We start from the raw sequence: 14,193 nt of genomic DNA, 5'->3' as shown, positions 1-14,193 counted from the left end.
AGCTAGAGTTGTGACCACTGTAAAAGATAAACCAGCAATGGTTGAGAAGCCAATGTGTCTTATGGCTGTGGAAGATTCTGGGCAATAGGACAAAAGTTCCACTTGGATAATAATGGGATTGCCTCAGGAGCTGTTCTTTATAAAGGGAATAGTGTGAAGAATCAATGAGAGCTTGATCGAATGAAGTACATAGGCTTCTAAGACCACTAAGAAGGACTTGGTCTGGGATGGGGCTGAATCTGAATGTCCAGAGATTCTCTTAATCTAAGACATACCCTACTATGACTCTGTAGTCACCAATCTGCAAACCCTACATTAAAAGAGACTTTGAATGCCTAAGGAGAGTTTTAAGACAAAAAGTTGCATCAAATGAACCACTTATTTATTTATTTTAAAAAATTTTAAATGTTTATTTAGTTTTGAGAGAGAGCAAGAGTGAGTAGGGACACGAGAGAGAGAGAGAGAGAGAGGGACACAAAGAATCCAAAGCAGTTGTCAGCACAGAGCCCGATTCAGGGCTTGAACTCATGGACTGGACCTGAGCTGAAGTCGATACTTAACCGACTGAGCCACCCATGTGCCCCTCAAATGAGCTATTTATTAAGTACATGGCCTTTGTGAGATACTGTGGAAGATATAAATAAACATAAGACATGGTCCTTGCCTCCAATGAGCATATTTTCAGTGGGCTGGACAGATGAATTGTAATAATACTCAAGTTACTAGTCATTGCAAATTTTCACTTTTAAATCATTCTTTATACCCTTCTTCTTCACCACAACTTAAGAGCTATTTAAAAACAGTCTGTAACTGGCTGTAATGTAGTGACTCAGACTATAAGTACTGTGGTTTGAGAGAACGGAGAGGACACTATGGATGCAGCTCACCTAGGAGAAGGCTTCACAGGGGCTTAGACCCAACTGTGCTGGGCTTGATGGCTGAGTTGGTTGTGGATAACTCAAAAGAGGGGTTCTTGGTCCTGGAGATATCTCCTCTGGTATCACTGTTGTGTTGGGGAAGTCAGAGACACGAATGGTTTGCTGATGCTCTGGAGGCCTCAGTGCCTTCCGTGTGCACCAGCATTGCCAGGAGAGGTGATACCTCACATGAGCATACTTCTGCAAAAGGATAGATAACCAAACCTCTGTCCACACTGCCGCACCATTCACAGTGTGCTCTGTGATCCACGCACACCCATCACCATCTGAAAGTCTTTTTACCAAATCAAAGTCATCGACATTTTAACTAAAGGAAGAGCACCAAGTCTGAAAACATAGTTAGATGTAAAATAAATGATTTATTGTTATCACGCCAAGCACAAGACAAAATAATGTTTATGTTTCTAGACTTTATGGCTACCCCGTGTGCATGTATGTTCATTAAAAGCTAGTGCTCCGGGAGAGGTTAGTTGCCATCAACAAGCTTCATCAAGAATGGGACGGCTCTAAGGAATCGCAGTAGGAGGACTAAGTGAAACAAGAGCAGCCCACAGGGGAGGCAGGATGCCAAGAGGAAGGGGGTGCACACAAAAGTCAGTGGGGAGACAGTCAGCAAACACTGCTCCCTAGTTTTCCTGAGAACTGTCTTTGTAGGATTGGTCCTGGAGCTCCCCTAGAGAAGCAGGAACACTGTGGACAGTGGTGGGAGCTACCCTGTGAATCAGAACCACTGACAGGAGACCCAGGAATGTACAACTTTTAAAAGCAACACAGCTGGTGCTAATGTACAGGCGCATACTGTTTCAGAACAGTCCTGCCAGAAGAGGCCTGGAATGGATCATCAGAGGCTCACCCACCTGCTGTTTGATCTCAGGCACCACAGAAGCTACAGAGTATAGAATCCCAGGGTTCTAGACAGTGGTCATCAAACTCCAGCGTGGATAAGAATAGCCTGTTAAATGAAAGTGTCTGGGTGCCAGACCAGAATTTTAGGATTCAGCATGTCCTCGGACGAGGCTGAGGACATGCATCTTTCACAAGCTCCTCAGATGATCTTGACACAGGTGGACCACAATTTGAGAAACACTGTGCTGGCATGCTGCCAGGGTGTGGATCACAAGCCATTGTGAAGCCAGATGACCCAGCACGCCGAATCCTCCTGGGGAAGTGTTGGGGATGACCCACCCAACCCCTTCTTCTCCACCACGTGTTGCATGAAATGAACATTTCTACACACCATCGGGCCTCCTCACTAGGAAGAGTGTTCCTCTTTTCCTCCTTTTCTTTGTAAAGTAGGTAAGACGTTAGCCTTACATCAGATTGAGGATGGACCAGAGAGTTGTCAGCTGAGTGAAGGAGAGGATTATTTCACAGACCTGTGGCGGTTTTCCTCAATTTTTATTTGATTATGTTTCCATGTAAGGTAATTTAACTTTCCTTCTAGAAAGTTTTTTTTTTTTTAATATCAAAGAGATTACTGCAAAGGCAATTATTTCTATTGAGTATTTCCTGTAATACCAATAGTAAAGTGACTTAGAACATACTAATAAGGAACAAACACAGCCATTTAAAAAATCTTTCAATCTTCATGACAGGCAACAAAGGGTTTTTTAAATTTATGTCTTATTTATGTTGTGTGTATGTATTCAATGTGCACAATTAAGGATCCTCTGCAAAACCTCTAACAAAGAGAAAATTAAAGCCCAGTAGATGGCAGTGTTTGCTACTTTTTACAAGTTAATTCAGTAAGGAAACATTCCCCTCACCCCCAAACCTATTTGTTTTTACAAAAATATAAATCCAACCTCCATTTTTAAAAAGCATTACTTACAAGGAGCCAAATCATTATGTCCTTTTCCAGACTCACATTGAGTAACTCTGTCACAATTTATTGAACAGAATAGTACTTAAGGATTATTAATCATGTCTGAGAGTAGAAAGCATTTAACTTGCTCCTTTTCTTTCAGTGCTGCTAAGATAGCTGTATTACTCCTTCCCACTAGTCCTCATATACATTGCAGATACTTTGTCTTCAAAAAAGATATAGGTTAAAAATCAATTTCAGGCCAGAACTGCACCTGTGTTTCAATGAAATTATGTTCATATTAGGATTACACCTAGTTCTCTCATATCATTTTTTTCAAACAGTATGACACATTTATGAACAAATACTTTATTTTTTGACATGAGAATGAACTAATGTGTAGTTGATGTAGGTAGGTCACTGGAATCAGAAGGGGCACTGCTTTGGTGCCCTAATCCTATGACCTCTAATCCTAAACCCTAGGTACCTAGTTCAATGCATGAGCCACAGTTGCTACTCAAGCTGTTGTTTATGTTGTTATATCAAATGTAATCTCCTAGAAACAGGCAGGCCTTATGCGAAACTTTCTTTCAGAACTTCAGGAAAATAAATTCCATAATCTCCATTAGCAAAATATTTAGTTTTAACTCTCCCCCCACCGTCCCTGTCAACCTAAGTGATGCTAATTTACTGTGTTTTCTGATCATTAGCATCAAATGTATATTTTTAGGCTTCTTGGGCTTTAGAGGCACATAGAGGCAATTCAGCAAGCACCATTTACTGTTGAAGGTTAAAGCAACGGTACCCTGTAATCTCCTACTCAGCTGCCAATACTAATTTCATTCAGAAAGGTGAACACGTGGCTGAAACATTTGGCACAGTATCTATTTTCCCCATCTTGGTTTAAGATTATGAAAATTATATATTATCTACAAAAGCTAGTATTTCTAGTTAGTGATAGTTTCCCAACATCAGGACACTAAATACATCAAAGTGCCAAGGTATTCTATGAATTAAAATTTTTATATCTGTAAGCATTCAATTTGATTAAAATTCAGAAGACGAACAGAAAAGGATTAACAAAATGAACTAGAATATTCAGAAGAAAGAAAAATACCACCTAGAAAAGAGAAAAGGCAGAGAGGAGGGGGAATCACCCTAACAACAACTAGAATTTTCTATATTTATCCATGTGTATTTGCTTCACTTGGTTGTCAATTTTAATTGGTCTGCAACATGCTGTGGTTCTAATGTATTCAGAATTTCAATTGTTGTTTCTGCCATCTATTATAGTATCCCCAAATGCAGTCTATTCCTAGTGAATAATAAGAGTTTCTTTCATTATAGAAATAAATAGCATATTAAATCTACTGGTAGGTTTTATACCTGATGACAGAACTGTTTAAAAGTGCAGAGAATAGGAAACTATCTCTTCCACAAGTCATATTTATTTTACTATGATAAAGGATGGTTTATCAAAGTCAGCCCAATGCTAATTAAGATTTTGCAAAGGTTAAGCCAGGTATATACCAAAATGTCAGTTCACTACTGATAACTCCTGTCTTTCCAATGCAATTGTGTTTCGGATGCCAAGACTATTTTTAAAAAGGAAAACATCCTGCTGTGTTTTTGTGTATGCGTGTGTGCAACCACACAGATCTACATTAAGCCTTGATGGTTTTAAAACTTGAGAGCCTACAGGATATACTAACAAAGGTATAGGCCTTGGAGAAACACAGATCTGGATTCCTGGATAGATACTCACCTTTACTAGTTTTCTTACCTTGGAAACTTATTTAACCTTTCCGGAGCAGAGCTTTGTCATTTATAAAAAATGAGAATAATAGTACATGCCCCACAAAAGGTGATTGGTGTATTTTATCACAATACCTGAAATGTAAGAGAGGCTCAATACTTGATTATAAATTAGAACAAAGGTGAGCCCTGAAGCAACTTCATATACAAGAATCTAGATAGATAACAACCAAAAATTCGTTGTTAATTATTTTTAAACACAACTTTAAGAGAAATAACAGAGAGAATCACTTTTAAAATCATGTATTAATACATTTTAAATTTAACAAAAATAATGCTGTACAAAACACATTAAGTAGAGTGAAATGTACCATAGAATTAATGGAAAACCAAAGAGCAAATCATGATTGTGTTGCTCCTAGGCCATTCATTTGTTCATTAATAAAAATGAGTTCCCCTACTTAAGTAATACTTAACAAGTATTTTGTTCTGCTTTACTTTGAATAGGACAGGTTAATAGATATTGAAGTTTGTTAATTTAGCGAGTGTCAATATGTATGTATGTATATTCTTTTGCCCTGCTCAGAGACATTAGTTAATGTGTGTCTAATTAGTACATGGAAATTAAGGTCAAGCACAATAAACATAAAGAAGACTTGAGGGAGTTGAGACTCACTTTTTCCTGTCATTTTCTCTGCATGTATCTCGGATCTCTCACTTGATAGGAAAAGTTGGGAACATACCTAAAATTTCAGGTTTTATTGAAGGGTTAATGAAATTGAACCAGCATATGTTGATACTGGATTCATTAATGAATCCAAGGGTTGTATATTCTACAATACTCAAAATGTTATTAGAATATATTATTATGAGGTATTCATTTTAAATAAGATTTTCTTCTAAGATAAATAGTTTTATGTTTTGTGGATTTCTGTGGAAAATGAAAAACTGAACTGAAGATGGACAAAAGGTTAGTTGTAATTCAACAATATGTGTGTTTAATAGAGGCTGTGTGGGTGAGAAGGGGTTGTTAGCCTATTGAGTTGATTTTGATTCTAAGAAATAAGACTTAGTAAGTTCAACCACTGGCTTCCTTGATGAACCATTCTGAAAAGATAATTAGCCAAAATTCTACTAAAAGACTAAAGTATATCTGCAAAATAATAGCATACATACAAAGGATGCTGAAGATGATGATTTGGTCCCTCAACTAGTGCACATATCAAACATGTGCACTGTCGTTTTATTCTAGCACCACTGAGGGTAGTAAGGACACTCTACAACTACTTTATGGGCAATTCCTTCAGCTCAAATCTGGTCTAGCTAATTGGATTACTGACTGCTAACTGCCACATCTAAGAAAAGTAGCCACTGTGTCCACAGCCATTCTCACACCCTTCCCTTCATTACTACTGTCTCCCATCTCATTTACTGCCCAATCCAGCTTGTCTGTCCAACACTTTTCCAAAGCTCAATATAGCACACAAATGTCTTAAACCTTCCATTTGCCATTAGCATGAACAGAGAACATTAATAGCAGACTCTCAATTATAAGTCATTTGTGTCTTGGTATCAGTTTCTGATTTCTGGACAGCCCAGAAGATTTTAGCAGTAAACACATAACACTTTTTCATAATGAAATGAATAGTTAGACTTATACATTTTTAGGCCTTTCCATTTATTGCATTTTGCAGGTTATAGCTGAGTCTATTAGAGATGAGGCTATGCATCTGAGTTACTGAACAGAGGTAGCAACCTGGTAGAAGAATGATAGGCTGGATGGTGGGACTGCAAACTGACATCACAAGGGTCACTGAATGGAACAGAAAATTAGCAATACAGAATGGTTTTAGTGGGTTGAGCAGTGGTCTAGACCACAAGGACATCAGGACTCAATAATTAACTCTTGAGTCCTGCTGACAGGATATCCATAATATTAATTAATTAATTGGTTAATTAATTAATTAAAAAACTATTTATGAAGCCCTTGTTGCAGGCCAGGATCAGAGTTAAGTGCTGAGATACAAAGGGAAGAAAATAGACAAGCTTCTTGATGTTTCTTGACATGCTCACAGACCCATCACAGGTACTGCTGTGAAGTTCCTGCAGCATCAGTTGAGAAGACCACAGGGCAGAGATTCTGAAGGTCCGATGTCCCCTCTAGCTGTGCTGTTGACTTGCCGAGGGGCCTCGGACAAGGCATTTAACCTCTCAGTCTCGCTTTCTGCCTCCATACAAGGAGGCTAACAGTAAAGCTGCCCTCTCTAGCTTCCTCACAATGTCGGTGTGATGGACAAACGAGATAATCGATATGAGAATGCTTTGAAAATTGTAGAGTACCCATTTTATTTTCACCTTTCTGTACACAGAAATAATAATTTCCACCTATTCACCTCACATGGATGCTGTCGCTTCTTGGCATTTATTGAACAACAACGCTCTCTCCCTGATTTACAAATAGAATTAGACAGAGTTCCTGCCCTGTGATTTTAAACTAGGCAGACATGCATGATAAAAAGATGTGAAAACATTCAAGATAGACAATGTTGTGTGATGATCATTAATGTGTTTATAAAGGGCCAAAGTGGTTCTTAGATGGAAAAATGCTATCACCATTCTTCATAGTCCTTGGGATATTTGCTTATTGCAAAAAAATAATCCCAATAATATAAACCAAGAGGAAAGGTACAGGAGGACTAAAAAGAAATTAGGTTGATTTAAAAGAAGGGGATAAATAACATATGTACCTTACTATATGCGTTGTTCTAGGCTGTTAGATGGGTGAATCACTGGGTATGAGATGAACAGCAACTCACTTTGCAAATGGATTCTTTATTTTGCTCTAGAAACTATGCCAAATAAATTAGTTCATGGGTGACTGTGTTACTATATTTAGCTTTGAAAATATTAATATTTTAAAATAGTAACAACTGTAGTAATACCCTCCAAATATTTTAGCATTTCTACAATGCCTTAGATTTTACAAAATTTTTATGTGAAAAATTCAATTTAATCTTCATAATAGCTGTGGGAGATGAGTATTACCATTTTCTCTAATTTAGAGATAAAAAAACTGAGCAGGAGTTGGTAAAATAATTTACTCAAAGTGAGACAGTAAGTGGGGGATGCATGGCTTGAACCCAGGCTTTCTGACACGATATATTTTCCATCTTCACTCCTCATAAATAAATCAACAGTTCACAATAAAGCACCATTATAACAGGCTAGGAAAAGAAAGACATGGAAAATAAATTAGAAAGCAAATTCAAAGCATGGATTGAATTTGGAAGCATTGTCCCTTGTACCCCTCATCTTATTCCACTTGTAGAATTTACAAGTCAATTGCATGGGCTTCCAGAGTGATGGAATCATTAGAAGGATTCTGTGAAATGGTAGTTCTGGGCAAACACTGCCTTCTTAAGAAATGTCAATTAAACCATGAAGGTTTAATTTTTTTTTAATGTTTATTTATTTTTGAGAGAAAGAGACAGCGTGAGTGGAAGAGGGGCAGAGAGAGAGGGAGACACAGAAATCAGAAGCAGCTCTAGGCTCTGAGCTGTCAGTACAAAGCCGGATGCAGGGCTCAAACTCAGAAGTGGCGAGATCATGACCTGAGTTGAAGACGACGCTTAACCGACTGAGCCACCCAGGTGCCCAAAGCCCAAATCGTGAAGGTGTGATTGTGATTGTGGTTCTGCATATGTATAGTAAATATTTCTCTCATATATTTAGGACACTCAAAAAAAGAGGCTTGATGTGAGATTTACTAAAACATATAAAGCATTTATTTTATTTGCATCCAGCTATAAGTAATAATATATAACATGGAATCTGAAAAGAGAGTAACAATGGCTTTAGAAAAATATAAGACAAACCCAAACTCATAATTGACATTTCCACTGTAAGAATGAAACAAGGTTCTAGTTAACTGTATTAATGACAAGGTTTATATGTGTAAAACACATACACATTCACATAATTATGCATGGTTGTTAGCAAGACATTAATGATTCCCTGGAAATTCTAACAGTCTCCTAGTCTAAGAACAGATTCTACATGGCAGTTAAGGTAAAAGACAACAACTACTACATTAACTCTTGGAGTAGGGTCTCAGTTCAGGCTACTATTACAGAATACTATTGGCTGGGTGGTTAAAACAACCAACATTTATTTATTTCTTGCAGTTCTGAAGGCTAGTAACCAACATTTATTTATTTCTTGCAGTTCTGAAGGCTAGTAACCAACATTTATTTATTTCTTGTGGTTCTGAAGGCTGATTTCCAAGATCATGGCACTGGCAGTTTATGGGGTTGGCGAAGGCTCTCTTCCTAGCTTGCACATGGCCATCTCCTCCGTATACCTTCATAAAGTGGAAAGCAAGCTTTTGTATTTCTTCTTGTAAGGACACTAATTCCATTCATGAAGGCTCCACCCTCATGACCTTATTAGATGTGTCCCCCCAAAAGCCCCACATCCTAATACCAATACTGTCACATTAGGGAGTAGGATTTCAACATGTGAATTTTGGGGGGACACATTCCATCAATAGCAGGTAGCCTACCATATCATATTCCCTCTCTTCCCCCCTCCCAACACTAAAAACAATTTCTTTAACATAAGATGTTTTACCACATAAGAATAAAATCTTGTTTCTTCTCTCCCAGACTACCATCTCCATTCTAGAAATCTAAAATGGAGATTATCTCACTAAAACAGGTGCTAAAGGCCAATTGTCATTTATTTTCATTTTTCCTTCTATAATTGTCATGGAATAAAACCATTAAAATGTATCAAAATAACACCCTAGTCTGGATTTTCCTATTGTACAGTATCAGAGAATCATCCCACTAAAAGCGTACTTTGAGGGGCACCTGAGTGTCTCAGTTAAGCAACTGACTTGATTTCAGCTCAGGTCATGATCTCACGGTTTGGGAATTCAAGCTCTGCATTGAGCTCCGTGCTGACAGTGTGTAAGCTGCTTGGGATTCTCTATCTCCCTCTCTCTCTGCCCCTCCCCTGCTCTCTCACACACACACACTCTCTCTCTCAAAATAAATAAATATTAAAAAAGAGTACTTAGTTAATCATTAAAGTCTGGCTTTAGTAAGTACTGTGTATAAATGCTTTTATTTAGACCTATTTAAAAAGAGCTTCATATGCACATATGTAAAGAGGACAATTCCACTGTCTTACCTCAATTCGGATAGAATCACTTTATCAGGAAACTCTTCTTTATACTTTGATTAAATCCCTTATATGCCACAGATTAAGAATTATAAATATACACATGTTACACGTGGAAACTCTTGGAGTATCTTAAATATGGAAAAGAAATTGAGTTCATTTATTTTCAAAAACTTTTATTATGATTTTTATGATAGGAGGCACTGAATGTTTCAGGCTGGATCACATAGGATGTAACCCTTAATGAAATCTTCATGGTCTGGGGCTTGGTCCACAGTTTTGCAGTTTCAAAAAACTGAATAGCGCTCTGGCCCTGAGGAATTGATTTGTGCTAGCCAAAATCATGAGAAACTGACTTCTTTCAGGGTGAATATGTGGTATGATGTGAAGGGTGCAGAGTTAAGCAGGAAGGAGGAAGGGCAGATATATATGCCCTTCTGCTGGGTTGCTCTTTTACAATATCAGTGTATCTGAAAAACTGAATTCCAATCAACAATTTATGTATTCAGAATACAGCCTAGACATGGGAAGTAAGTAAAACGAGACTATTTGTATTGAAAAATAGATGTTCCTAAGTCTGTGCAATGGAATTCTCTTTGGAGCAGAGGAGAAGCTACAATCAGCTGCACTGATAGAAACTAGAAGAGGTAGCTGACATTTTGAAGAAATAAAGAGAAAGCAGACATGTGAACTCAAAAGTTCATTTGGTGGTAGAGGAAGGTATGTTAGTTAGGGTTCTGCAGAGAAATAGAACCAATATCTGTATTTAAAGAGATTTATTGTAAGGAATTGGCTCACATGATTATGGAGGCCGCGAAGTCCCACAATCTGCTGTGTGCAAGCTGGAGACCTAGGCAAGCCAGTGGTGTCGTTCTGGTTGGAGTTCAAAGGCCTGAGAATCAGAAGAACCTATGGTGTCAGAGAGAACAAATTCTCCCTTCTGCCTTTTACTTCTATTTGGGTCTTCAACAGATGGGATGATACCCACCCACTTTGGGGAGGACAATCTGCTTTCCTCTACTGATTCAAATGCTAATCTCATCCAGATACACTCTCACAGACACACCCAGAAATAATGTTTAGTCAAATACCTGGGTACCCCATGGTGCTGTCAAGTTGACACATAAAATTAACCATCACAGAAAGTAAACTCTATGTGCCCTCAGTATCCCTCCAGCAGCTTGTCAACATTGGGAAATGCTTAGTGTTGTCTCATTAATTTTCATAAAATGTCTTAACAGTTAGTATTAAATTATCCCTACTTTCAGACCAGGAAACTGAGGCCTAGAGAGGTGAGGAAATGTACCCAAGTCTACTCAGAGAGTGACAGAACTGTGACTTAAATCTAGCTTAACCTGATCTTAAATTGCATATTTTTACCTTTCTATGCTAACTACAAAAAATATTCTAGTGATTCTAACTTGTGAAGTTTAGGTTAAAGGATATAAAACATACTATATGTTGTAGCTTTCTGCTAAATTAAAATTATTGTTGCATTTATTTCAGTTTTTCTTAATTATTCTGGTCGAATGTTTTTATTATGAGAATTCAAAGACTGAGTTTTGAGAATAGAGTCCAACAAATTGTACGTGCACAGCATCTATCTCTTTGAGCTTCAACCAAGCCGTGTATTACCTATGAGGGACATTTCATGGCTACTCAACTCTTCTCCTGTCTCCCAGTCCCAGATTTTCTGTTTTTGCCCTCACCTTACCTTTCAGATTTAATGGTGTGAATGTGGCATCTTATGACATCTGGCTCAGGAAAGAATCAAGGTAGAAGTGATCTTGTGCAATAAGGGTATACCTTTCTAGTTGCTGAAACTCTCATTTGCTAAATTTGATGGCTCTCTCCTTTGATTAATGCTAGAGACATGCTACGAATTCTTGAAAACTTTTTAATACATATTGTTATTCCCTGTATACAATTTCTAAGATTATAGCTTGTCTCATATGTTGCATTTTATTATCTCATTATTTTCTTTTATGAGTTGCACATACAATGTTGTAACTTATTTACTTAAAACTTTCATAATTCACAATGTAGGGCATATATTTCTCAGAGAACTATATATAATCAATCTCACCTCGTTTTCTTTTTTTCCTTCCTTCCTACTGTCAGTTCTTTAGCTCTCATTTAAAAGTGGCGGCAGAGAGTCTGGTCTCTTGGATTTGTAGGGGGATAGATTGGGTTGTGTCTGTTTTACTCTGAGAACCTATAGCTTTCTGTACAACTAGCAAACTGGCCAAATTATAAACAAACATTGTTATACATTTCATTAATAATGATAGCTTCTGGGTAAAATAGTGAGCACGCTCAATTACGAAAGTTGGAGATCCTATTGGAATTATCGCCAGCATTTGCATTGTGAAGGACTGTTTATAGACTCTTAAAGGCAAAATAAAACAAACTTCCCAAATTTTGCCTGCAGCAATTGACATAAAACATGAACTCAAATAATTTACCACCACACCAACCTTCTGTAGAACCAGTAGATGGTCACTCCAATGCACATTCTGGTTACTTATTGAAATCAAGAATCTTTTTTGCTCCATCAGGGAATGCAGTACTAGATCCAAGGTCAGAGCTGGACCTCATCTTGGGGGTGGAGGCTAAGTAATGCAAAGCACCCACAGAATGGCCAGAGGCCAAGGAGCAGGGCTTGTGACTCCAGATCACGTCAGCTCAAGGTGAGACTAAGTTTTTAAAGGGTCATTAAAAAGGACTCATTGTTAGAAGTGGTGAAAGTGGGGAAATAGGAAGGGAAGTTTTCAAAGATGACTGGTTAAAATCCTGTTTAAAGTATGTGATGAACAAAGGGCCCATCTTGGAAAGAAAGAGTATAAAAGGAAAAAAAAAAAAACACTTCTGAACTTTTTTGTGAACCATTTTTACTAAAATGCTAGTATGCATTTAAATGGCTGAACATTGACTTGAATGACTTTTAAAAGAATGAATCTATGCAAATAAAATATCTGCAAGGATATATACCAAAATAGTAATGGTGGTTGGCCCCTGAGAGGTAATATACAGCAATTTTTTCTTTCTTATACATTTCTGCATTGCCTATTTTTTTACCCAATGAACACATGTACTGCTTTTACAATTAAGGAAGGGAGAAAACAGTGATCTCTTCTGGTTTTTAAAAAATTGCTGTTGGTATTAGTCTGTAAAATAAATGTTCACATAGCTAAATTAGCAGGGCAAACCATAACTGGGGAGGGAGAATCTGTGTGACTGAAAAAAACCAGAGACTAATTAAAAACAAATGAACACAAAAGCTTGGGTTTTGCAATAGCAGTAGAATTTATAGAATTACAGCACCTCTAGAATTATGGAACCCACAATTTCCTGCATGTGTCTGTTTCTGCCAACTCTTGGTTGTCTGTGGTTTTCCTAAAATATCTTTGGAAGGGACTCCCAGGAATCATCAAATCATTCAACATTATTTAAGTTATCATCTAACAAAAACTTCCAAAATTTCTGCAGGAGCCTCCCATTCATGTACATGCTCTAATTTTCTGCCACATACATTTTAAAACTTATTATTTAGATCCAAGATTGCACAGAGTTACTTAGCTCCTATGATGGGAGGGACCCTTTCTCACATTATTTCATGTAATTGTCTTAACTAATGAGTCAGTTACTATTATCCGCGTTACACAGGAGGACAACATGATGCTCAGAAAGTGAGTTGCCCCGGGTCTCATAGCAAGCCGTTGGCCAGGCTAGGATTGAACTTAGATCTTACGACTTGGTGTCCAGTATTATTTTTACATGATTCTAAGACTCCGGAAAAGTAAAAGAAAGATATGACTGATGTTCCTGCTTTCCCCACATGAAGCTTCTGGAGTTCTTGGGTGGGGGCAGGCTGTGTAAAATGTTCAATTTGTAGATGGCTGGGCTTTCCACAGCTCTAATTTTGTGACTGGCTTTCTGTTTGTGCCACCATATAAGTGGGAGGGGAATTCATGGTAAAACTGCCTCTAACCACTGAAAACTTCTTGTTTCTTTAGGTTGTTGCTTTTGTACTCTCCATAAGTCTGTCAAGAATTGAGTGAAAGAGTTGCAGTTTTAAAAGTTACATTAGCCAAAGATAATTCCGTGTCAATAAGTGAAAAAAAAACTGAGAAGACAAAAATTAAGAACTTATAAGGAGAGTCCTTAATAAAATATTGTTAATAACATATTATGTTAAATAATAAATATGATATTTTATATTTATATTCTATTCATTTATAATTTATAATAAAATATTATGTAAAATTCTCCAAGAATAGACTGCTGGGTCTCTGTAGACCTAGACTTCTAAAAATGCATGGGTACCCCCCCTAATTCTTTGATCAATGGAAATATTAGTTCTAATATATTCTAATCAATTCCACTTTGCCCAGGGAGCCTGTGATAGATAATCCATAGCTGCCATTGCCAATATAGTCCATTTTTCCTTGCCAGTAATTTTCTTATCTCCAATCTAAAATTCAGAATACAGCAATAAAGTAGCTTTTTACA

At 37.4% G+C, this 14,193-nt stretch overlaps 1 protein-coding gene across 1 annotated transcript in view; it reads left to right on the top strand.

The window, feature by feature from the left end:
• Nucleotides 1-12,270, top strand: part of CCDC122 (coiled-coil domain containing 122) — a 71,905-nt gene extending 59,635 nt beyond the window's left edge. The window contains exon 8 of the transcript XR_013338713.1: nt 12,240-12,270. The gene's annotated coding sequence lies outside the window, so the exon portion shown is untranslated. The remainder of the gene's footprint in view (nt 1-12,239) is intronic.
• Nucleotides 12,271-14,193: the final 1,923 nt, after the last annotated feature.

The sequence above is a fragment of the Crocuta crocuta genome, unplaced genomic scaffold, assembly GCF_008692635.1.
Source record: "Crocuta crocuta isolate KB4526 unplaced genomic scaffold, BGI_CrCroc_1.0 scaffold586, whole genome shotgun sequence".
NCBI lineage: Eukaryota > Metazoa > Chordata > Mammalia > Carnivora > Hyaenidae > Crocuta > Crocuta crocuta.
This window is presented reverse-complemented; position numbering and strand designations above follow the sequence as displayed.